The following is a 23,043-nucleotide window of genomic DNA, read 5'->3' on the forward strand; positions in this document are numbered from 1 at the left end:
AGCCAAGCATGATTCAAGACCTGACCTCACAGCAGGTACTGGTGGAAGTGAAGTTGTGAGTATGGGTCACAAGACATGCTTGGGTAGCTCAGTCAGCAGAGCACTTACCTATGTAAGGCAAAAGTCCTGAGCTGAAGCCTCTGTCTGGCACACAGTTTTATTCTGCCAGTTTCAGTTCAGCCCTCAATATACAGGAACTTGTGCCACATACCTCTGGAAAACTACCAACTATTTGTCAAATCCATGCCATACAGAATTGCTGCTGTATTGCATTCTGAAGCTGGACCGACACACTATCAAGGAGCGGGTCAGAAAATTTTGACTGACTGTTGTGTTAAAATAGTTTGGTTTGTGGGGCGCTCAACTGCTTGGTTATCAGCGATGTGTTAAAATAATAAGTAACATGAGACATGAAAAATCTCAGACAACTACATTATTCATTATTAATTAGTAGTCACAGTTCCACCTTCTTTTAAATTTAAAACAAAGTCCTGTAGCTTACAATGACCTCAATGACACCCTAGGAACTTCTGTTTCTGAAATTACTTCTTTCACAAGAAAAATATTTTGGAAAATGTAGTTAATGTACATCAAATTTTGTTACAGTTGATGAAGCTGTGCAGATAGCTCATGATGGAATATTCATGCATCAAGGGCAGATTTGCTGTGCTGGTTCAAGAACTTATGTTCATGAAAAGTTGTATGATGAATTTGTACAAAAATCAAAAATTAAAGCAGAGGCTAGAAAAATTGGTGATCCATTTGATAATAGTGTGCAGCATGGACCACAGGTAAACTATAATATTATAATAAAATATCAATTAAGCATTTGTAATTTGTCATAGATACAGTAAAACTTCCAGCTGTTTCAGTGTGGTGATTTAAATCATACAGCTAATCCTTTCCTATATTCAGGGTGTCTCAAAACTTCAGGGGCAAAACTATAGCAGTGATTGAGGATTGTAAACTGAGTACTACATGAGAAGTAAAGACGGGAAACAAATGTTTAGCTTTTATTGACATAAACAGCGTACACCTTATGACAAAAACTTAAACTCATAGCAGCTAGCCAGGTTGATGACTGCCAGTCTGAATGCATGACACGCAAAATTTGTCCCTTTCTCTCAAATGACTCTGCTGTCCATTGTCCAATAAAGCAGGTAGCTAGGACAACAACAACCGTTGTCAATACATTTTCTACAGGGGTTTCATTCACAAACGATTTTGTATATCAGAATAGGGGGAAAAATTGTAGGAGTGATCCAGTGATCTTGCTGGCTATGGAACACAACTTCCCCTTTCAAGTCAATAATGACAGTATCATAATAATATGTTCCAACATGTTGATACTACGTCCTTCCATAAAAAACAAGACATACTGTCTTCAAAAACTTTGCAAGAATATATCAGATAATCACTGATCTGTGGGTTGTTTTGGGATCTTTCCATAGCGATTGACCTTATAAATCATAATCAACTGCTGTTAAAATTGTATAATTATGGTGTCCGTGGTATTTCCTACAAGTGGTTCAAGTCATATTTAACTGATAGGAAACAAAGAGTACAAATCTCTCACGATGGAAATGTGTACCATTCTGAATATAAAAAAGTTAATTATGGCATGCCCCAGGGCTCGGTATTGGGACCATTGTTATTCTTGATTTTTATTAATAACCTACCTCAACAGTTATCAACAGCTGATACCATACTATTTGCTGATGATACCAGCTTCTTTATAAAAGGGAAGAATGATTATGAGATGCTCCAAAAATCAACAAAACAGCAGAAGTGGCAGAAAAATGGTTTAAAGGTAACTGTCTAACTGTCAATGACAAGAAAAGTGTATGGATGAACTTCAACCATTAAAGATTGCTGCACAACTGAAACAGTGTTAAGTGCTTATTACGCACACGTGCACAGTCTACTGAAGTATGAAATAGTGTTCTGGGGAAATACCTCTTTTGCAAAGCATTCTCTTAAGCTCCAAAAGAAAGCTTTAAGATTAACAAGTCATGTTGCTTACACAGCACCAGGTATCTTTAAGGAATTAAAAATTATGACTTTACTATCTATATTTATATTTGAAGGCATATGCTTCATTAAAAACCATCAAGTTTCAGATTTGAATAGTGAGATCCACAATTATCAAATAAGGAACAGGGATGACTATCATGGGGATGTGCACAGAAAATCAATATATCAGGACAGTGCTGTTTACAAACAAAAAATTCTGTACAGTGCATTGCCAGATATCATAAAAAAAATATCAAACAGTAACACATTCAAAAAAGAACTAAAATATCCACCAATAAACAACAGCTTCTACAGCATTAACGAATACCTGGAATTTTGCTCAAATCTGTAGTCTACTTCACAACTCTCTGAACAAAAATTCATAATTATTAACCATACCTACATAAAACCAAACTTATTTCATCCATGTATGTATGTAATTATGCACCTAACTTTTGTTCTGTATGTTACTATACCTAGTTAACTAAAGTACTGGTATTTAATTGTTTTAGTAAATTCAACCAAGGGGTTTCACAAGTTTTTGTTCTTTCTGTATGTACCTAAGTAGAATAATTTTTTGTTATAAAGATGTGTTGATACCAATGATAAGATTTTGTACATGATGTAAATATGTAATATTTTATCCAGTTCTGTACTTTGACAACTGCAGTATTATGAATGTGATAATACAGGTGATAAATAAATAAATAACTATACTCTATCCAAAGAGGGTGGCAGCAAATAAGATGATATCACCTGATCTTGTACAGTTCCAGACCACAGTATGATAGCAAAGTATCTCTGCCAATATTTGCAATGTGTCCTTTGGTGTTATAATACTTGGAGTTTGATGTTCTAGACAAAAGGATTCCAGTTAAGCCCCACTTAGATATCATGAGGCTTCCCTAAGGCCACAGTTGTTGTACAGGTGCATATTTCAAGTGTCATGCCTCACTCTGGAAGGTGGGTCCTGTTTAAAGACTGACTGACTGACGGCTGAGGGGCACCACTGAGTTCTGAGAACCTAATACACTTGAGCAGGAGGCCTATAAACCATACCATTACAAACAAACAAACCTTTTGTTAATTTGCAACCTTCTTAGTGGCTCAGGAATACAGGAGGCAATCTCAGTGGTTTCCTCCAAGAAAATCCAGCTTCTAAACCATTAGGGAACTGGCCGCAAACAGTGGTGCAGCTGCAACAGGAGATGGCAAGAGAACATCACTTGAATTCCCTTGTTGTATGTCAGCTACTGTCCAGGGACTTTTCAGGAAGTTTGGTATCCTGTAAGAAAGACTAGTTGGTGTGACGGCCCAGTATCAATTGTTCATTGCATGACACTGCAAACTAAGCCATCCGTGACACAATGATATAACAGGGAAGTAAAAATCCTGAAGGGCCGAGCAGGTATAAGAAGAAGAAAGCTGGCAAGCAGAAGCATTATAAGTGATTGTGAGTTCACATTCAAAGCCATTTTAACAATTCAGAAGACATATGCATATCATTCAGAGAGCAGATTAGTATTGATAAATCTTCTCCCATACAATTTTCTCTCGTTCTACTGTGTAAACAATTTTTTTAGTAACTTAAGGCAGCCCTCTATTTTTAACAAGCCAGTTTCTCATAAGTTTCTACCTACTGTGATGAAATTCTTCCAATTAATATTATATCTGTCATTTCTGAGCACTGTATCCTACAGCACCATGCAGTACCTCAATGTCTACAAGTTCTTTCAGTAAATAATGCTCCATATTTGGCAGCTGATCATGGTCTGTAAACAATGTTAAGCAATATCACCAATACATCACAGATGAGTGTATTAGTTTTCAAGGTAGCACCACCAGTATGATGTGGTAGAAAGTTTTTTGTTATGAAATATACACAGTTTAAAAATACATGCCGCACACATATTGCTCAAACAAGATCTTATTCCATTTGAAATTTCATTTCTGACTTTAGTACCTCAACTAAAATATACTCATTTTAGGACCTCCACCACTTACATAATTTTGGACCTACAGGTTTGAGACACCCTGTAGAATATATATTAAAACTGAAATATATTAAAATACAACATATTTTATTTCTTTTCAGATTGACGAGGACAGTTTCAAAAAAGTTATGGATTATATAAAATCTGGGAAGGAGCAAGGAGCTCACCTTGAGTGTGGTGGTGATCGTTTTGGTGACAAGGGCTACTTTGTAAAACCTACTGTTTTTTCAAATGTTACTGATGATATGAAAATTGCACGTGAAGAGGTGATTAATATGCATTCATTACTTTACTTTAATGGGATTTTCCCAATTTTTTAATTTATTTGTTTGTTGGAAATTTATTCGACAGTCATACAGCAATTCACAGCTTATCGCACTTACATTAAGTATGTAAATTATTCCCATATTCATAATCTGGAATTCATTTTTGCTATTTATGTCTGAAAATGTGGATGCTGGTTGACTAAGAGAGAACATGTCATGCCTTTTGAAATGACAGTACTGACAATGCTAAGCTATAATTGTTATATGAATAACCATTCTACTCCTCATAGCTAAAACATACACAGTTGACAATACAGAAAGGACTCTATGTATTGTGGGGAAGGCATTCCACACTAACCTTGCAGACATAACCTACCTATGGGGCATATTGGTATGAGTGGGATAAAAAACATACAGGACACAGAAAGTGCTTTTTTCGGATTTTGGGTTCCTTTATTGGAACAGAACACAATTAAATAAAAAATTAACAGGAGAACAACAACACACTAAAATTACATAGCAATAAAAATGGACACAGGGGAAATAATTCCTATAGAACATGGTAGCCCCAATGAACTGAAGGTTGCAATGATTGGAAAGTAATGAATTATAAATGTCAAAATTACATACAACAATTCTGTGCCTAAGCAAATACAAGGAATAAAATGTGAAGGGTTCACAAGTATACCTTGAATGGAGTTGTTTAATCTAAGTGTGCATCATGTCACTATAGGTGAGGTGCTGGTTATAAGCCACAATGGCAACACCATATGGATGAGGTGCACATACCGTTAATACCCATATGATCATGACAACAATGCAGAAGGCAACAAAAAATAGAAACTAAATTTGCAGACACAAATGTGGTAGTCTACGGCAGTGAGGCAATACATGGGACACGCTCAGCGATATTGTTACTAAGAATTCCGTGATGCAGTAGCAGCCTATTGATCCCATGAAACTGTTGGCGGCAGTGTCAAAACATCAGTATCAAATTAGTTTGTATGAAAAAAAAATGTAATGCTCTGCCACTAGCAGTCACTAGGGTTTTGCAGATGCCAGCAATCATTGTTCATCAAATCATGTGGAACAGACTCACTGGTATCATTTTCTCTGCACAAATACGTGTCCAGAATACTGTTACTGCACCTCGTGATAAGTGTTCTCTTCAAGTGGCACAGCACAATCGACACTCACTTTAAAACACTATCTCACTGGGCAAGTGTAATGAAAGGTGACATTCATAACTGCAAAGCACAAATCAGATGTGGTTCTAACTGAGCTGAAAGACAATTCTATAACGCATTTCCAAATAATATAAAGCATCTCTGTGGGAATCTGTTTAAGAGCAAGTTGAATTAATTGTTAACTAAAAATGTTTATACTTACTTAATGATTTCTGAACTCCACCATCAGTAGTAATACTTTTGTATATTGTAGTATATTAATGGTGGAAAATATTCATGTACTAGTATCTAATGTGCTATTTGTTATGGATATTTATTATATGTGTGGTATGATATCACTTCTACAAATTTACAAAAATGACAATGTCCATGACTGTAAAGTTTTAATGGACAAATAAAGATTATTATTATATGAGAATGCAGGCTTTCTCGGCGAATCTTGATGATAAAATCTTCTCGGGCTGACAGCCGAATCAATGCATTGTTCTCCGGCAATGTTTCAGCAAGTTTCTTACTTGCCACCTTCAGGCAAAGTGTCGGGTTCATGCCTAATCTGGATCTTTATAGCTGCTAGACCACAGGCTTCTCTGCATCATCGGCACGGGTCGGGCCAATCAGGCACAATCGGAATTGACATGGCTCTACGCAATCTCTTGGTTTCTTCAAATTTAAACATGTGTTCTTCATTGAGCCTGTGCTCTGCTACTGCAGATTATTCCTTTTGTCCAAGGTGAATGCTTCTCACATGTTCAGAGATGCACTGTGTGATACAATGCTGTGTCTGTCCAATATATTGTTTTCCACACTCACAGGAAATGCTGTAGACACCCGGTGTTCTTAAACCCACGTTGTCCATTACTGAACCCAGCATATTCCTGATCTTTTTCTGGAGGACAGAAGATGGTTTTTATCTTGTTCTTCTCCAGTATCCTGGCAATCTTGGCCATAGGCGGCCCTGTGTGCGGGAGGAATGCCAGAGCTTTGTTGTTCTCTTCTTCCTGAAGGTCCTCCTTCTTCTTCTTGCTCATCTTGAGAGTGCATCTAATCTGTGTTTCGGTGTAGCCATTCTTCTGGAAGGTTTTCTTCAGGTGCTGAATTTCAGTAGATAAACTGTCCTTTTCACAAATGTCATGAGCTCTGTGGACATGGGTAGTGAGCCCGGATTTCCATTGTGCTGGAAGATATCAGCTGGTGGCATTGAGGCACAGGTCTGTGTGTGTTTTCTTTCAGTAGACCGAGTGTCCCAGTGCGCCATCTGTTTTCTTCTTTATTAGGATATCGAGGAAAGGTAGGCACCCATTTTCTTCCAATTCCATTATGAACTTTATGTTCTCCTGTATGCTGTTCAGAAGGTTGTTGTTGTTGTGGTCTTCAATCCTGAGACTGGTTTGATGCAGCTCTCCATGCTACTCTATCCTGTGCAAGCTTCTTCATCTCCCAGTACCTACTGCAACCTACATCCTTCTGAATCTGCTTAGTGTATTCATCTCTTGGTATCCCCCTACGATTTTTACCCCGATTTATGATTTTTACAGAAGGTTGAGAAATTCCATTAGTGTCCTCGCCATGCGGCCAGACCGCAAAAGTATCATCCACGTACTGATAAAAGACCTTGGGTTTCAGGCGTGCTGTTTCCAAGGCGATATCCTCAAAGTATTGCATGTACAGATTGGTGATACATGGTGCCAGTGCAGATCCCATAGTGACTCCATCCACCTGCTGGTAAAACTTGCTCCCACACTGTAAATACATGGTCATGAGTGCATGGTGGAATAATTCCACTGTGTCTTCGTAGAAATAATTCTCCAGGAGTTTCGAGGAGTCCTCTAGCGGTACCCTCGTGAAGAGGGATGTAACGTCAAAGCTGACCTCATTTTTGTCAAGACTTCACTCCTTGAGTGTCTTAACAAACTCCATGGAATTCTTGATGTGGTGGGGACATTTACCCATGAGAGGCTGAAGTAGTCTTGCCAAGTGTTTGGCTATACCACAGTTAGGAGAATTGGTCATGTCTACTATTGGGCGTAGTCAGGCTCTTGTGTATCTTAGGGAGGCCATAAAACTGTGGTGGAACCGGAGCTCTGGAGTACAGCCTTTTTACCAGGTCCTGGTCCAGACCTGAGTTGCTGAGAAGACTGATGGTCTTTCTAGTCACAGCTGTTGAGGGTCCTTCTCCACTTGTTTGTAGGCCTGGTCCTGCAGCGGCGAATCAATTGCCAGTGCTGAGGATGCAGAGAAGCCTGTGGTCCAGCAGCTATAAAGATTTGGATGAGACGTGAACCCAACACTTCGCCTGAAGATGGCACATAAGAAATTTGCTGAAGTGCTGCCGGAGACTCGGCTGTCAACCCAAGAAGATTTTATCATCACGATCATTATTATTGTTATCATTTCCTTCCTTTCTCAGATGTTATGTCTGGTTAAAAATGGAAAGTGACGTGGACCTTGATCAAGCGTGACTTCCTTTTAACTGTGCGGTATGTTTTACATTGCATTTAGGAACTTTCGGGTAATTGAACATATATCAATAATTACAGATTTCTGGAGTTGTATGTATATGTTTGGATGTAGCTGTATTGCGTTGATGTACTGGTGGATATTGTGTGGTATGACTCCTGTAGTTGATAGTATAATTGGTACAATGTTAACTTTATCCTGATGCCACATGTCCTTGACTTCCTCAGCCAATTGGATGTATTTTTCAATTTTTTCTCCTGTTTTCTTCTGTATATTTGTCGTGTTGGGTATGGATATTTCGATTAGTTGTGTTATTTTCTTCTTTTTATTGGTGAGTATGATGTCAGGTTTGTTATGTGGTGTTGTTTTATCTGTTATAATGGTTCTGTTCCAGTATAATTTGTATTCATCATTCTCTAATACATTTCGTGGTGCATACTTGTATGTGGGAACATGTTGTTTTATTAGTTTATGTTGTATGGCAAGTTGTTGATGTATTATTTTTGCTACATTGTCGTGTCTTCTGGGGTATTCTGTATTTGCTAGTATTGTTCATCTGCTTGTGATGTGATCTACTGTTTCTATTTGTTGTTTGCAAAGTCTGCATTTATCTGTTGTGGTATTGGGATCTTTAATAATATGCTTGCTGTAATATCTGATGTTTATTGTTTGATCCTGTATTGCAATCATGGATCCTTCCGTCTCACTGTATACATTGCCTTTTCTTAGTCATGTGTTGAATGCATCTTGATCAATGTGTGGCTGTGTTAGATGATATGGCTGCTTGCCATGTAATGTTTTCTTTTTCCAATTTACTTTCTTTGTATCTGTTGACGTTATGTGATCTAAAGGGTTGTAGAAGCGGTTATGAAATTGCAGTGGTGTAGCCGATGTATTTATATGAGTGATTCCTTTGTGTATTTTGCTAGTTTCTGCTCGTTCTATAAAAAATTTTCTTAAATTATCTAACTATCCATAATGTAGGGTTCAAATTAATGATATGAATATAATAGAGGGAAACATTCCACGTGGGAAAAATATATTTAAAAAGAAAGATGATGAGACTTACCAAACAAAAGCGCTGGCAGGTCGATAGACACACAAACAAACACAAACATACACACAAAAATCTAGCTTTCACAACCAACGGTTGTCTCGTCAGGAAAGAGGGAAGGAGAAGGAAAGACAAAAGGATGGATATGTGTGTGTGTGCGAGTGTATACCTGTCCTTTTTTCCCCCTAAGGTAAGTCTTTCCGCTCCCGGGATTGGAATGACTCCTTACCCTCTCCCTTAAAACCCATATCCTTTTGTCTTTCCTTCTCCTTCCCTCTTTCCTGACGAGGCAACCGTTGGTTGTGAAAGCTAGATTTTTGTGTGTATGTTTGTGTTTGTTTGTGTGTCTATCGACCTGCCAGCGCTTTTGTTTGGTAAGTCTCATCATCTTTCTTTTTAAATATATCCATAATGTAGGTTTTTTATGTCAATAAATCCCCTTCCTCCTTCCTTTCTGCTTAATGTGATTCTTTCTGTTGCTGAATGTATGTGATGTATTCTATATTTGTGCCATTGTGATCGTGTAAGGGTATTGAGTGCTTCTAGGTTTGTGTTACTCCATTTCACTACTCCAAATGAGTAGGTCAATATTGGTATAGCATAAGTATTTATAGCTTTTGTCTTGTTTCTTGCTGTCAATTCTGTTCTCAGTATTTTTGTTAGTCTTTGTATATATTTTTCTATTAGTTCTTCTTTAATATTTATGTTATCTATTCCTATTTTTTGTCTGTATCCTAGATATTTATAGGCATCTGTTTTTTCCATCGCTTCTATGCAGTCGCTGTGGTTATCCAATATGTAATCTTCCTGTTTAGTGTGATTTCCCTTGACTATGCTATTTTTCTTACATTTGTCTGTTCCAAAAGCCATATTTATATCACTGCTGAATACTTCTGTTATCTTTAGTAATTGGTTGAGTTGTTGATTTGTTGCTGCCAGTAGTTTTAGATCATTCATGTATAGCAAATGTGTGATTTTGTGTGGGTATGTTCCAGTAATATTGAATCCATAATTTGTATTATTTAGCATGTAGGATAGTGGGTTCAGAGCAAGGCAGAACCTGAAAGGACTTAATGAGTCTCCTTGGTATATTCCACGCTTAATCTGTATTGGCTGTGATGTGATATTATTTGAATTTGTTTGGATATGAAGTGTGGTTTTCCAATTTTTCATTACTGTATTTGGGAACTGTATCAATTTAGGATGTACTTTGTATATTCCCAATATTTGTATGTAACCATGAGTGGGGTACACTATCAAAAGCTTTTCGTTAATCAATGTATGCGTAGTGAAGCGACCTTTGTTTAGTTTTAGCTTGATATGTCACCTCTGCATCTATTATCAGTTGCTCTTTACATCCTCGTGCTCCTCTGCAACAGCCTTTTTGTTCTTCATTTATAATTTTGTTCTGTGTTGTACGTGTCATTAATTTTTGTGTAATGACTGAAGTTAATATTTTGTATATTGTTGGTAGGCATGTTATGGGGCGATATTTAGCTGGGTTTGCTGTGTCTGCTTGATCTTTAGGTTTCAGATAAGTTATTCCATGTGTAAGTGTATCAGGGAATGTGTATGGGTCTGCAATGTAACTGTTAAATAATTTAGTTAGATGTGAATGTGTTGAGGTGAACATCTTTAGCCAGAAATTTGCTATTTTACCATTTCCAGGGGCTTTCCAATTGTGCGTAGAATTAATTGCTCGGGTGACTTCATGTTGCAAAATTATCACTTCAGGCATTTGTGGTATCATCTTGTATGTGTCTGTTTCTGCTTGTATCCACCGTGCATGCCTGTTATGTTGTACCGGGTTTGACCATATGTTGCTCCAGAAGTTTTCCACGTCTGTTATGTTTGCTGGATTGTCTATTTTAATGTGTGTGTTATCTAATGTCTGGAAAAATTTCTTTTTGTTTGTGTTGAATGTTTGGTTTTGTTTCCTTCTATTTTCACTTTTTTTGTATCTTCTAAGTCATTTGGTCAATGCTTGTAATTTCTGCTTCTTTTCATCTAATTGCTCTATCACTTCTTGTTGTGAGATGTTACCTAACTTTTTTCGTTTTTTGCCCAATATTTCATTTCTTATAAATTGTGTTAGCTGTCCGATGTCTTTTCTCAGTTTTTCTATTCTGATCTGTAGCCTGTGTTGCCATGCTGGTTTTGTGGGTTTCTTCTGTGTGTTGGTTGGTTCTGATCTCTGTCTAGTGTGTATATTTAGTGTAGTGAGTGCTCCTATATATACCAGTAGTTGTAACTCTTCCATAGTTGTATTTTCATTTATTTTGTTGTGTATGATTGTGTTGATAGTTGTTATTGTTGTTTCGACTTGTGGGTTATTTGGTGGTCTATGCAAGAATGGTCTAATGTCTGTATTTGTGTGTTTGTATTCTATATATGTCAGCTGAAATTTTTCTTCTATATCTAACATGTGTGTCACTTCATGTTCTATTTGTGCTTGTTCTGGTGGCTGTCTTAAGATTTCGTTTTCCTCTGATTGTTTAATTGATGCGTGTTGTTCTTTGTTTGTTTGCTCTGGGATGTTTGAGTCCATTACTGTATTTTCTTCTTCTTCTGTTTGCACATTATTTTGTCCCAGTATTTGTTGTACTTGTTGTTTGATGTTTTCTAATTCTGACTGGGGTATCCTGTTATTTTTCATTATTACACAGATCTGATCGGCTAGTCGTTGTTCTATTAAAAATTTTAATTCTCGGTATCTGGTAATAAATGTTGTGTATACTTGTGATCTGTATCCAGTTGTGTTGGTTCCTAAGTTTGTTGCTTGGTAATAACAGAACATGAGGTGTTGGTTAATTTCATCTGACCATCTCATCCTCTGTCTTTGTTTTCCTTCTAGGGTGGTTGCAGGAAGCATATCCTGCAAAACACCTCTATTTGGATTTAAATCATTTTCCAGTTGGCTAGCAGTGCCATTACCATTGTGGGCTGGCATAGGGTTCAAGCGTCGTCCCCGGCCATGACAGCGCTTGTCCGAGGCTTCAATAGTTCTGTCCTGAACCAACTAATCACACTAAAAGGGGGGTTAGCCCTATTAGTGGTTTGTTCTTTTCATCGCCTTTTACGACTGGCAGAACATACCGGAGGCCTATTCTTTTCCCGGGCCTCCATGGGAATCATTATTATTATTATTATTATTATTATTATTATTATTATTATTATTATTATCAATGTCTTTGAAGTGCATTATGTTTGGTGTGTGGCAAGCAGAAAAAAATATTCTTTTCTTATCAATATGACTGATAATGTTACAGATATTTGGGCCTGTGCAAAGTATAATAAAGTTCAAAACTATAGAGGAGGTCATCGAGAGAGCCAATGATACACTTTATGGTCTTGCTGCTGGAGTTATCACAAAGGATATTAACAAGGCTCTTACAATTGCCAATGCACTTGAAGCAGGTTCTGTGTGGTAATTATCAATATTGTTTGATAAAAATGATAAGAATAAATCTTTTCACTGAATATATTCAAAACAGTTGTAACTGATAAGCAAAGCTCTTTTTAAATAAAATAGTTCCAAGCTTTGAAATTATTGGTTCTATTTTTCAGAGAAGAAGGGAAGAATAGCTATTCACTTCTTAAAGGCAGACTGTGATCTGCCACTTTTATGTCAGTTGAGTTACCATCATGGTTTATATTGTTTGGTAGATGATGTATTCTTCATTCTACATACAATGTGAACCTTCATTACTCCACTTTACATGGCCCAGTCACATTAATGTGACCACTGCTCAAAAGCCTGAATAACCACATTCTGCAGCATGGACATGCAGAAAGAGAGTCCGTGCAGTTGTAGAAGGTACCGATAGCGAGGTGGAGCCTTGCTGACTCCAGTGCCGTGGCCAGCTATGCTAGGATCCAACATGCAAACAGCTGATTGAGGTGGTCCCACAGATTCTTGACTGGGTTTAAATCTGGGGAGTTTCATGTCCGAGGGAGTACAGTAAACGCATGCTGGTGCTCTTTGAATTGTGTGCATCCACTGCAATCTATATGATGCATTGTATTATCCTGCTGGTACATTCCATTGTGCCGAGGAAAAACAAACTGCTTGTAGGGGTGGACATGGTCCCCAAGAATAGATGTATACTTTTGCTGATCCACTGTGCGAAGATCATCCAGGGAATGCCAGGAAATCATTCCTCAGACAATAACGCTCCCTCCCCTGGCCTGGACTCTTCCAAAAATTCCCACTGGGCTGTATACACCAACAGCTGTCAATCCAATGGAGGATAACACATGATTCATCTGCCATCTGTCCTCACTCAGTGGATGTGCAAGTGTGGTATTGGCATGCAAATTCCAGCCTTTGTCACTGACGAACAGCAGTCAGCATGGGTGTATGAACCATGCACCTGCTGCAGAGGCCCATATGCTGCAACATTCACTGAATGGCCATTGAGGAGACATTGTTAGTAGCCACTTGGTTCTGGTCTTGGTTCTTGTCCTTGGCAGTCAGTCGTTCAACAATTGCATATCTATTTTCCTGTACACATTTCTGCAGCTGTTATTCACCCTTGTGGTGCACCACAATCGCCTTGGTGCTGATAGTGCCATTTTTGCCATGCATGTTGTATTTTAACTATGCCAGTATGTGAAAAGCTTACAGACATAGCTATTTTGGAAATGCTTCCACATCAGGGCCAAAAGCAAATGATTCAGCCCTTTTTGGACACCAGATAAATCGCTCTATTTCCGCATTACGACAATGACTGCACTGATTTCAGCATCTGCCCTCCTCAACCCCCCCCCCCCCCCCCCACACACACACACATTCATGCTTTATATACCCTTCCCTCTTAGTGCTGCCATCTGCCATCTGCAAGTGGTTACTGCATATTGATCTCAAACATAAATGGTGGTCACAATAATGTGACTGGACTGTGCAGTTCGTGTGGCCAGCTAATACTGATGTATATATCCATTTTGGGTGTCGATAGAAGGAACTGAGTACAAACACCTGTGCTTCACCATTATACATTATAGCATTCTGTAGTGCTGTCCTCATTTACTGTACTTCTTACTGATGAACAGTTTCCTTGTTCCCTTCTTTCTTCAAAAACATTATCGTTTAGCCTGGAAGGTCACAATTAACAGTGTTTTTCATAATTTATCTGTCACTGTTTTTACAGTCCTCTCACAGACAAGATATATTCAGATTGTAAAAATGGAATCAACTTTAACATTGCATTAATTTTGCAACAGATAAATTAAAGAAAAAATAGATTAAAGACTTTGTAAAAATTGAGAAATCATGGCAGTTAATAGTTGTCTTTAACCTCCTGAAGTGAATTTTACCTATTTAAATGTTTTCACCATTTTTGTTCTGATTTTATATGTTGTCATCCACAATGAAACTCTGTTCTACTACATACATTTAATGTATTCATCATAAACATGAACTTAAAAAGAAAACTTTTTCAAGGGTGAACTGCTTCTTTGCACTTGGGCCTCAGTCCCCATTTGGTGGATACAAGCTCTCAGGACTAGGAAGGGAATGGTAAGTGGGGAAGTCATTAAGCATTTAAGCTATAATTCCAAATCTTCATGAAGTCTCATAATAAAACTATGTTACTTTATCATTTGCAGTGGAGAAGAGTCATTGGATGAATACCTGGAAGTGAAAACAGTTGCAGTAAAGTTGCCTGTGAAATTATGAGGTGTTAAAAGCTGCTGTCTTCTTTTTTATTCTATGTTCTTCTAAAATACGATGTTACTTCCATGTTCAGTGTCCAAGGTTATACACATATATAGTGTTAACTGCACCCAGAAAACATCTATTTAGTGTTACACAATATTTCAGTCCACAGTTCAGCTGATCAGATGACAGAACAAATGGCAGTTTGTTCTTATGCTATTCATCATTGACACAACTAAAATAAAATTATTGCTTGAATCTCTGCCCATGTCCGTTAAAATTATAAGTTTTAGAGGCATTTCTGAATAAGCAGCTGCTTGAAATATCTTTTAAAAGTTTCTCCAGTCAGCATTTCCAGTTTATTTGGTAGTTAATTATGACGCTTAATATTTGCCAAAGTGTCATTTGCTGTCAGGGTTAGAGCTCTGCTGATTATGTGAAAATATGTTTTTGCTTGATATTACAGTTATCAATCTAGATGCTCCTACTAGCTATTTCAGTGTTTTTTCTTTTCATTAATATAATTTTTTCCATACATTATTAGACTATTAAAGTTAATAAACAGATTTTTACATTGCATGTCTGATTTCATCTTGTTATAACCCTAATGCATCTCTTCTGTAATATAAGAACCATTCATTAGTTTGAAAAGGTGCTGCCCCACATTACTACTCTTGTGATAAAATAGGATAATCGAAATGAACAACCCTTAGGACTTGACTATCTTTTCTGAATATGTATAGAACAAATGGTTCTAAGCATCATATAGACTATTTATTATAACAACAGCTTCATATTCTACTGATGAACTAAACAAAATAACAATTCTTGTCACAGGCAAAATACCCTTCACAAAAGTTCTTGGTGAGTGTCGTGGATGAATGATCAAGAAGTGCCAGCTTCCAAAATTTGTAATAATAATAATAGTAATTTTATTGTCATTCAACCATTACAGCAATAGACAACATCAAGCATATAATACAATATAACTGTTAATTCAAAGAAAGTAAGAGGCATGTCATTAATACTACCAAATTATATTACATTACTGTTAACTTACTTTGACAGTCTGTGTTATGTAGTATAAATGCATTTGCTCCTTCTCGTGTTGTAGAAATGTATATTTTCTCTACATTTTGCTTCCAGTAACTTCTTTTTTGTATGGAGTAAAACATAGTAAATATACTGCTTTATTACAGTCATGATTTTTTGTTGACAGAACAATGGTGTGCACTGTGATTTATATGGAGAACCAGTAATGATCCTGATGGTTTTCTTTTGTAGTATTAGGATGTCACACACTGAACTCGAGTTCCATCATAAAATGTTAGGATGATTTGGAAAAATGCAAAATACACCATTCTAACATAATTTTGAGGTACACAGTCCATAAGTTGCCATAGCAAATTCATTACTCTAGACAATTTACCACTAATATATTGTACATGTCGACCCCAGGATAATTTTTCATCTATACATACCGCTAAAAACATAACGCAACTAGGATCATCTGATGGAGGCTTGTCTTTTAGACTAAAAACCATCTGCTGCATTTTGTTATCATTCAGTAGGAAGCCATTTGCTTTAAACCAATAGGATGCTTGAGTCATTGTCTCTGCAACACATGCTTTGAGGCTACTGAAATCATTACTACAATGAAGGAAAGTTGTATCATCTGTGTATAGTACTGTCATGGATTGGATGAATGATGGCAGATGATTAATTATTATTAGGAACATAAAAGGCCCCAGTACAGATCCCTGTGGTACACCTATTTCAACTAATTCAATACTGGACTTTTCTTTACCTACACAAACAACTTGCTTGCAATCCTGTAGATATGATTTTAATAGTTTAAGGCTGTTTCCTCCGGTGCAGTAGTATTCCATTTTTTCTAGGAATATTTTATGCTCTACATAGTCTTACTTAGATCACAAAAGGTGACTTGAGCAAATCCTTTATCCTCAAACACTTGATGTATGTGTCTGACTACTACGTCGATAGCATCAACAGTTGACAAGTTTTTCCTAAAACCATACTGTGATTCACTAATTATTCCTGCATTTTCAAAGTACACAGATAAATGTTGCTATATTACACATTCAAACACTTTAGAGAGAGCTGGGATTATGCAGATTGGTCTGTAACTTGAAGATGAGTCAATATCTCCTTTTTTATATATTGGGACTACCCTAAACACTTTTAGCTCATCAGGTAAATATCCCTCAGATATACAGGGTGTTACAAAAATGTACGGCCAAACTTTCAGGAAACATTCTTCACACACAAATAAAGAAAAGATGTTATGTGGACATGTGTCCGGAAATGCTTAATTTCCATGTTAGAGCTCATTTTAGTTTTGTCAGTATGTACTGTATGTCCTTGATTCACCGCCAGTTGGGCCAATTGAAGGAAGGTAATGTTGACTTCGGTGCTTGTGTTGACATGTGACTCAATGCTCTACAGTATTAGCATCAAGCACATCAGTACGTAGCATCAACAGGTTAGTGTTCATCACGAACATGGTTTTGCAGTCAGTGCAATGTTTACAAATGCGGAGTTGGCAGATGCCCATTTGATGTATGGATTAGCACGGGGCAATAGCCGTGGCACGGTACGTTTGTCTCGAGACAGAGTTCCAGAACGAAGGTGTCCCAACAGGAAGACATTTGAAGCAATTGATCAGCGTCTTAGGAAGCACGGAACATTCCAGCCTATGACTCGCAACTGGGGAAAACCTATAACGATGAGGATACCTGCAATGGACGAGGCAATTCTTCGTGCAGTTGATGATAACCCTAATGTCAGCGTCAGAGAAGTTGCCGCTGTACAAGGTAACATTGACCATGTGACTGTATGGAGAGTGCTATGGGAGAACCAATTGTTTCCGTACCATGTACAGCATGTGCAGGCACTATCAGCAGCTGATTGGCCTCCACGGGTACACTTCTGCGACTGGTTCATCCAACAATGTGTCAATCCTCATTTCAGTGCAAATGTTCTCTTTACATATGAGGCTTCATTCCAACGTGATCAAATTGTAAATTTTCACAATCAACATGTGTGGGCTGACAAGAATCCGCACAGAATTGTGCAATCACGTCATCAACACAGATTTTCTGTGAACGTTTGGGCAGGCATTGTTGGTGATGTCTTGATTGGGTCCCATGTTCTTCCACCTACACTCAATGGAGTACGTTATCATGATTTCATACAGGATACTCTACCTGTGCTGCTAGAACATGTGCCTTTACAAGTACGACACAACATGTAGCTCATGCACGATGGAACTCCTGCACATTTCAATCGAAGTGTTCGTACGCTTCTCAACAACAGATTTGGTGACCGATGGATTGGTAGAGGCGGAGCAATTCCATGGCCTCCACGCTCTCCTGACCACAACCCTCTTGACTTTCATTTACGGGGGTATTTGAAAGCTCTTGTCTACGCAACCCTGGTACCAAATGTAGAGACTCTTCGTGCTCGTATTGTGGACGGCTGTGATACAATACGCCATTCTCCAGGGCTGCATCAGCGCATCAGGGATTCCATGCGACGAAGGGTGGATGCATGTATCCTTGCTAACGGAGGACATTTTGAACATTTCCTGTAACAAAGTGTTTGAAGTCACGCTGGTACGTTCTGTTGCTGTGTGTTACCATTCCATGATTAATGTGATTTGTAGAGAAGTAATAAAATGAGCTCTAACATGGAAAGTAAGCGTTTCCCGACACATGTCCACATAACGTATTTTCTTTCTTTGTGTGTGAGGAATGTTTCCTGAAAGTTTGGCCATACCTTTTTGTAACACCTTGTATACTTATTTATGCAGTATGTTAAAGGGTACGCAAAACAATCTATTACTTTTTTTAGAATGTTACAAGAAATGTCATATATGTCTACACTCTCAGATGGTTTCAGATTTTTAACTATTTTTAGGACGAGACTAGGTGGGACCTCAGAGAAGGTAAACATACTTGTCTTTACTAGTGGTTTACAGACATTTTTTAAAAGAATCTCCGATGAGCTAATGACAGGTTTGGGTGATAGCATTTCCTACTTCTTGTACTGATTTAATAAAGAAATCATTAAATTTCTGAGGGCATATACTGATTTTTTTCTTTCTTTTATCTTTAGTAACACTATTTATTAGTTTCCATACAGCTTTGCTTTTATTCATGGAATTCTCAATACTGCTGAAGTTGTGTGCTCTTTTGGCTTCCATAATGCCTTTTTGTACTTATTCCTACATTGAAAATAGGCTGATCTGGCATTGTCGGTCTTCAGATTTTTATGTAAACTGTGCAACAACATAACTTGGTTTTTCAGATTTGTTAGCTGTGCAGTATACCATGGATTTCGTTTGTTTATACCCTTGCCTTTGGAGACTTTGTCGATTATTTTGCATTCCTTTATTGAAATGCAGCCATTAAATTGTGCCAAAATGCTTCGAAAAACCTTTCAAATATTTGTTTTACTGACAGATCTGTACGTAGACTCTAATTTGTATCACTAGACCATTGGCCACAGCAGTCTCTGTTAGTAAGGGACTTACAAAACCTGTCAATTTTATCATTTGTGATCGATCTAGTGATTACCATTTTTGGGACAGACTTATCAATGTTACTCTTATCAGCACAGAACCTACTTATGTAATTTAACGATACAGAATCATGATCCGAGAATGGGAATACTGTCACATCACATGATTCTTCTGTAGTATTGAAACTGTACAGCAAGTCAGTAGGTATGGTGAGACACTGTTGACAGATGTTTTCTTTTAGCTTTCCTAATGAGGTCAGAGTATTGCAGTAGACTTGTGACTTCAGATAACCCTGCAACCAATAATCATGAGGGTTGAGGTCTGAGGACTTGGAAGGCCAAGCATGATGGAAGTGATGGCTCAGCATGCAATTCTCACCAAACTATGTGCACAAGAGATCTTTCACACATGCAGCAATATGGGGTGGAGAGCCATATTGCATAAAAGTAATTCCTTCCAGCCACAGGTTAGGTGTGATGTGATTCTGTTAGATATTAACGTACCTCACACGCACCTCACAGTCATGTGGCAACACTGACATGTTGCTGTCTATGGGCATTTGTTGGCCAGTTTTTGCACTCATCTTTTCGTTTAAATGAAGCCCAATGTCATTTTGGGCATGATTATCAATTTTTACCTCCCTATCTACATTATTCTGTGAAGTATTGAATTTTCAAATGTTAACAGACTTTTGGGTCATGCTGTGCAAAAACTAATCTGCAATATTCAGCTGCTCTGCCCTGTTATTTGTCTCAATGGCATGAAAATCATTGAACCCCCCCTTCAAATGCCCCCCTCCTCCATGTGTGTGTGTGTGTGTGTGTGTGTGTGTGTGTGTGTGTGTGTGTGTGTGTGTTTTCAATGCATGTTATTTTACAGTATGTATAACTAATTATTTGCTTGATAGCCTGCCATTATACACCCAAAAGCTTACATATGAAGCATGTTGTTAGGTCTGTGCTTATTATTAACACAGAAGGCATTATTAGAAATACCAAAAAAGAAATCAAACAGTGGAAAGTACAGGTAGGAATATCAACAATATTGCTGCATGGGTTCAATGCGAAACCACTGCCAGAGTGGCCAGAGATAGTGGTCAAATGTGTATGAGGCATGCTTGTCTGTGTGAATGTGTGTGTTTTTTCTTTTGTGAAGAAATCTGTGGCCAAAAGCAAAGTGTGTAACAGTCCTATCATTGTGTCTGTCTGCTACTCGACATGTCATGTTTATGGTGAGTAGCAATCTGCCTTTTTCATAATATTGTTGAAAAAGAAACCAAGTTAAAATTAAATTTCTTCTGTGGGTGTGACAGACAACAATGAAGAATCTTACATTTAACTAGCAACCTTGCCCAGCTGTGAACAAGTACCACTAATAATTTACAGATGGATGACTTGTCTAGCTTAGTCGTAATTGTGTTTACAAGCCACTGTATGGAGTTATGATTACAATTCAGAGAACAGTGTTAGGTAACAGAACATCATCACTTTCATGTAATTTAATTGAATTAAGAAGCACATTTCATGAAAGTTGTGAGCTGGCACAAATATTATCCATTCCACATCCATTCCACTTTTAAACCAAGTGAGGTGGTGTAGTGGTTAGCACACTGGACTTGCATTCAGGAGGATGACGGTTTAAACCTGCGACAGGACATCCCGATTTAAGTTTTTCATGATTTCCCGGAAACGCTTTGGGCAATTGCTTGGATGGTTCCTTTGGAAGTGCACAGCTGATTCCCTTCCCCACTCTTCTCTCATCAGATGGGACCGATGACCTCGCTGCTTGGTCCCCTCCCCCAAATCAATCAACCAATCCACTTTTAATTGGTATTTGGGATAACATACTGTGGCAATGACAGGAACTGTTAGCTACCGTGCCAACCTGACTGTAGCGCCAGTTCAGCACAGGCTATGGTCACTCGTTGGCAGACCAAGAAAATGGCCCAGTAGTTAGCACACTGGACTAGCATTTGGGAGGATGAAGGTTTCAAATCCATGTCCAGCCATTCAGATATAGGTTTTCTGCAATTTCCCTAAATTGTTCAAAGCAAATATGAGGATGGTTGCTGTCAAAGGAAACTGCCAGTTTCCTTCTCCATCCTTGAAAACAATCCAAGCTTGTGCTCCACCTTTAGTCACCTCAATGTCAATGGAACATTAAGCCCTAATCTTCCATGCTTTTCTCAGTGGTGGTCCAGCAAGAACTCCATTTTCTGTGTAATCTTTTCCAGGACTTCCCTTCACACCCATCAAATATGAACTCTATACCAAAAAATCTGTTCTTATCAGCTCAATATCCAATATGTCCTGCATCTCAGGTTGTTTAAGAAGACTGCAGTAGCTTGCACCAGCCTCCAGATCGTGGCAGAATGCACTGGCATGGCACTGCAGTCACACTGCTAGACAGCAATGGCATAATTTTCACAGTGGAGGGGAACTTTGAATCACCACGATTCAGTCAACTTACACAAAACTTCTTTCTGTATCAGGCTATCTATTAGTGAAAACCACATCAAAAGCCCTATAGTATTACCAGAGATCAGCCCAATACGCAGAGACACAAACCACAGTGGGAGACTTTATATATAGATAGAAGAAATATAGATAGAAGAAATAGAAGTGGAGCTACACAAGGCAATAACCTATGACTAAGAATGGGTTTTTGTTTGTTCAAATATAATGGTCTGTTTACACCTTACAAAGTATGATAAACCTCACTGTCAGCTTAAACAATGAGTCAAAATATTGTTATGTAATATCACCAAAAATATCTACATATCTCAATCACCACCTTGGTACAGCCCTGGCAACAATTTACCATAGGAGTTGGTATGCTGCTTGCTAGTTGTGAATCAGTAGCAGGTGGACTGCTTCAGCCTGTAGTCATTTATTTTTGACTGCAACCAACATTAGCTACCTGACAGCTGTGTGACGTAGCTATTATTACCTGCTGTGTTACATTTTCATACTTCACTATATTTTGCTCTGTTTCCTCTCCTTACAGTAAATGCACATAATTAGATCTGAGTTTCTCCCCACATATAGAGTGTTAAAATAACTTACTTGAATGCAGCCAAGTGGTGTTATCGAGAGCTGTCAGTATTTTGGCAGGAGCACACCATGCTATTTTCAAGGCAAAACTGCAGCAAGTAAACACTGTGAAAGGGAATTTAAAACCTTGGTTTTCTGAGAAAATCTAAGAAGATAAATCACAAACATACTATAAACACTAGCACCACTACATACCAAAGCTAACCGAGAACAGAAGTTATTGATAGTGAAATTAATTATTAATGGGTGATGTAGCATAAACTCTGTCCCTCTGTTTAGATTTAATCAGATAATGTTATTTTACCTGCAGACCAGGGCAGTTACCATTGTTTTGGACAAGCAGGATTATGCTCAACAGATGCCATGTTTACCGTCTGATTTAGTGTATCACAGGATCAGTGCTGACCACACAAAAAGAGTTGAGAGAAAGACTAACAGCAAACTTAATTGTTAGTGTGCTGTTCGCACTAGGTTATTAGGCCTCCATGAGATCCACAGGGGAAAGGTTCCTCTTTGTCTGATTGTGAGTAACATTGGTGCTTTGACCAATCGTGTAGCAAAACACCTTGGTACTCTGTTCAGCCATATAGTAAGTCAGTGATTTTTCATGTAGTCTCTCACTTCACTCATTTTCTTTTGTCTAGTTCGTTATACTTGACTGAGGTTAGGTTTGCTGCTGAATTAATGAACATATTTCAACATGTGCTGAATTCCACCTCCTTTTCATTCAATGATCAGAACTATGGGCAGACAGATGGAGTTTAGATGGGAAACCCATTGTCACCTATTATTGCCAATTTGTTTACGGAAGATTTCAAGG

At 38.0% G+C, this 23,043-nt stretch overlaps 1 pseudogene; it reads left to right on the top strand.

Annotated features, from left to right (window-relative positions):
- The window catches only part of LOC126093266 (aldehyde dehydrogenase 1A1-like), a 61,803-nt pseudogene extending 46,680 nt beyond the window's left edge, over positions 1-15,123 (top strand).
- Positions 15,124-23,043: the final 7,920 nt, after the last annotated feature.

Source organism: Schistocerca cancellata, chromosome 1 (genome assembly GCF_023864275.1).
Source record: "Schistocerca cancellata isolate TAMUIC-IGC-003103 chromosome 1, iqSchCanc2.1, whole genome shotgun sequence".
Lineage (NCBI taxonomy): Eukaryota > Metazoa > Arthropoda > Insecta > Orthoptera > Acrididae > Schistocerca > Schistocerca cancellata.